Below are 4019 nucleotides of genomic sequence, written 5' to 3'. Positions count from 1 at the left end.
TCTGCACTTCTATAGAAATGTAGGTGATACTGGAGAGAGTCTAGTGGGGGGCAACACAAATGGTCAGGTTTGTGACACATGATTTATGAGGAGAGGCTGAGGGAACTAGAGAAGAGAAGACTGAGAGGGCATTTAATAGCAGCCTTCAACTACCTGAAGGGTGGTTACAAAGAGGACGGAGCTCAACTGTTCCCTGTGGTGGCAGATAACAGAACAAGGAGCGATAGTTTCAAGTTGCAAGACGGGAAGTTTAGGTTAGATATTAAGAAAAACTTTCTCAAGAGAAGGGTGGTGAAGCACTGGAACTGGTTACCCAGAAAGGTTGTGGAGTCTCCACCCTTGAGATTTTAAGACCCAGCTAGACAAAGCCTTGGCTGGGATGACCAAGTCACTTCTTTGAGCAGGGAGTTGCACTAGATGGCCTCCTGAGGTCCCTTCCAACCCTCATTTTCAATGATACTATGACACTACTAATGTTATTTTTGGATCAGAGTGGTAAATAGAAATTTTCTTCTAACAGCTAATTTCTTAGTCATCTGACAATATCTGTTCTATGACTTGATGAAACTAAAGCCAAGACAGACAGAAGCACTGATTATTGGCTCAGTCAAAAATCGATGGATTAGGCATTATGCTATCTTCAGTTTTATGGTGAGGTATCTTCCAGTTTGCTACTAAGACTCCTGTTTCACATATGAATCCTTGTCAGGATAAGACCATTGCTAAAAAAAGGTTTGAGGCCAGAACCAAAATATGAAGTTAGGCTGTGTCTAATCAGCAAGCTACCTATCCTCTTTAATGGTACCTGCATGCTGGCCACTCTTCTAGGCAGAGGTTCCTAACTAACAAGTTTCAAACTGTTCCAGCATCCCCTTTAAGTTGGCATTAGGGGCTGGTGGCCCTCTTGTGTCTCATTCCCCTGCACAGTTATGTTACTACTTCCAGGCAAATTGCCTCCTAAACCAGAAGCAGCATAGCTGTGACTGCCCAGTACTGTAGGTGAGTTAAGCAGAGGGAAAGCCAACTGGCACTGTCATTCAGAAGTGCTATTTCACCCACCCACAGCCCTGCACAGATATGGGTATACTGCTTCTGGTTGAGGAGGCAGCATGGCACAGTAGCATGGCAGAGGGCTGGAAAAGGGCCAATGTAGTCCCCGTCTTTAAAAAAGGCAAAAAGGAGGACCTGGGGAACTATAGGTTGGTTAGCCTTACTTCAACACCTGGGAAGGTACTAGATAATATCCAAAGGAAAGCCATTTGAAAGCATGTGACAGAGGAAAGGTTGATAACGAGTAGCATGGATTTACTAAGAACTAATCCTGCCAAATAAACTTGATCATCTTTTTCAATAAAGTAACTACTTGGGTGGATGAAGGGAGTGCTGTGGATATAGTGTATCTGGACATCAGCAAGGCTTTTGACAAGGTCCTGCATTGACCGTCATAAACAAATTGGAGAAATGTGGGCTACATAAAACTACTGTAAGGTGAATAGATAACTGGCTCAATAGCTGCAAGCAAAGGGTAATTATTACGGGTCCATGTCAGAATGGCAGGAGGTTTTGAGTGGAGTCCCACCGGGGTCTGTCTTGAGCCTGATGCTGTTCAACATGTTTATTAATGATTTGGACGCTGGCATAGAAAGTTTCTTGAGCAAGTTTGCAGATGACATAAAACTGGGAAGGACTGTATATAAGTTGGAGGATATGAGCACAATTTAGAAGATTGGAAAGTTGGGCTAGAGCTAGCAGAATGAAGTTCAATGCAGACAAATGGAAGGCGCTATACCTTGGAGGAATACTAACAAAAAAATACAAAACTGGGGACACCTGGCTGGATGGTAGCACTATGGAAAAGGAATTGAGAGTCTTGGTAGTGTTATACAGCCACACAAAAGGTGAATGCAGTTTTGGGATGCCTCAATACAATATGCACAAGATGCAGAAGGTGATAGTGCCTGTCTCCTCGACACTGGTCAGGCTTCAGTTTGAGTACCTGGAGTACAGTGTGTAGTTCTCAGCTCCACATTTTAAAAAGGTTGTGGAGAAGTTAGAGAGGATCCAGAGGCGGGCAACAAAGATGATCAAGGGCTTGGAAAACAGGTCATATGAGGAGAGACTGAAGGAGCTAGGTAGGTTCAGCATGTGGAAAAGGTGCTTAAGAGGAAACATGATAGCAGTCTTCAAATACTTGAAGAACCAGCATAAAGAAGAGGAGAAGCACCTTTTCTCTGTTACTGCAGAGAGGAGGATGTGGACCAATGGTTTTAAGTTGCAGCAAAGTAAGTTTATGTTGGGTATCCAGAAAATCTTCTTCACTGTGAGAATAGTGAGGCGATGGAATTTACTGCCTAGGAAGCAGTGGACTCTTCTTCACTGGAGGTGTTCAAGAAGAGGTTGGACAGCCACTGGTCAGGGATGATCTAGGTATAGCTCTGCCTATTTTCCACCATGGGTATTTCCCATGTTCCAGGGCTTTACTGGTTGTCTCCTCCCCCTGCCCCCACTCTTTCTGCCATGTGTCAAGGCATTTTTAAGCTTTCCTCAAAAGCTCAACTGGGTGTTGGCTACATCCAAAGCTGGGTATTTTGACTGGGGTGTCCCATTACTCCTGCTGGGACCAAAGCCAGAGGTTCCTGGCTAGGGGGTCTTGCCCTTCTGCTTAGGGTCAGACTGATTGCCATATTTGGGGTCAGGAAGGAAATTTACCCCATGGTCAGACTGGTGCAGACTGTGGGGGGTTTTGCTGCCTTCTGTAGCAGGGGCTGTGGTCCTCTACCCAGGACCTCTTGAGTGTGTATTGACAACATTTCATAGAAGCTGGACACTGGCTGTTGTGGTAGGTTAGGGTGTTAGGTCTGTTTTGTGTCAGGGTTGACAGTAGTCTTATGCAGAGTTTAGAACAGGGGTGGGCAAAATGGTGGATCCAGCCGGTGGCCAGACTTCATTTCCCAGCAGCCCCTGCCCACATCAGTGTGGCCAGTTCCCATGGAGACCCCAGGAGCAGCAGGGCTGTAACAGTGTGGGGCCAGAGTTTCCATGGAGACTGGCCCAAGCTGTGCTGGTAGGGCACACCGTTGGGCAGGAAGCTGCTCCAGGGCTGGGGCTGGGATTCTGCAGCAGTGACAGTGTGGTCAAGAGCCAGGGCAGAGCCACAATCTGCTGCCTGTACGTCCTTGTCTGGGGCATATGGGCAGTGGGTTGTAGGTCTTCCTTGGCTCTGGCCAGCGCTGTCACTGCTGCAAGATCCTGGCCCTGGCCCTGGCCCTGGCCCTGGCCCTGGCCCAGGCTCCGGCTCTGGCTCCGGCCCCAGCCCCAGCCCCAGAGCAGCTCCCTGCTCAGCTGTGCATTCTGCCAACACTGCTTGGGCTGGTCTCCATGGAAACCCTGGCCCCACACTGTCCCAGGCCTACTGCACCTGGGGTCTCCATGGAAACCAGCCATAGCGACACTAGCAGGGGCTGCTAGGAAATGGAGTCAGTTGCGGGCTGCCCCGGTTTAGATTATGGTTATATGGCATGGGTTGGATAGGGATGATTCTGCCTCAGGCAGGGGTTTAGACTAGATTAGGGTTATCATATGTCCATGTTTTCCCAAACATTCCCTCTTTTTGGATCTTCTGATCTCCTCCTGGGCAGTTTTTTTAAATATGATCAAATTTTGGAGAGAAGTAGGGCTGGAAGGGCTCAAATCCAGGATTTTGGTCAGCTCAGCTTCAAAGATTTTCCCAGCACTTCTGGCTTGCCCTAGCAAGGGGCTGTTTGCAGCCAGGGGAAGCGGGGGCAGGGTGTATGGAGGCAGGATGCAAACAGGCAGAGTGGTGTGAGCAGCCCCAGCAGTTGGATACAGGTAAGTCTGTGGGGGGAAGAGGTTGGAGGACCAGGGCTTGGGGACTGGATGGGAAGGAGAATGTGCAGGTGTATGTGTGGCAGGGTGTGTGGAGGGGATGGGTGCCTGGCAGGGCTGGGGGAAACTGTCCAGACACCAGCGCTAAAGCAGGGCAGGGGAGGTGGTGGGGA

General features: G+C 48.6%; 1 protein-coding gene across 1 annotated transcript in view; it reads right to left on the bottom strand.

Annotated features, from left to right (window-relative positions):
• The window catches only part of LOC109299871 (gamma-aminobutyric acid receptor subunit rho-1-like), a 65906-nt gene that overhangs the window by 10134 nt on the left and 51753 nt on the right, over positions 1–4019 (bottom strand). The window lies entirely within an intron of this gene.

Source organism: Gavialis gangeticus, unplaced genomic scaffold, assembly GCF_001723915.1.
Source record: "Gavialis gangeticus isolate Ggan-Ray unplaced genomic scaffold, GavGan_comp1, whole genome shotgun sequence".
Lineage (NCBI taxonomy): Eukaryota > Metazoa > Chordata > Crocodylia > Gavialidae > Gavialis > Gavialis gangeticus.
This window is presented reverse-complemented; position numbering and strand designations above follow the sequence as displayed.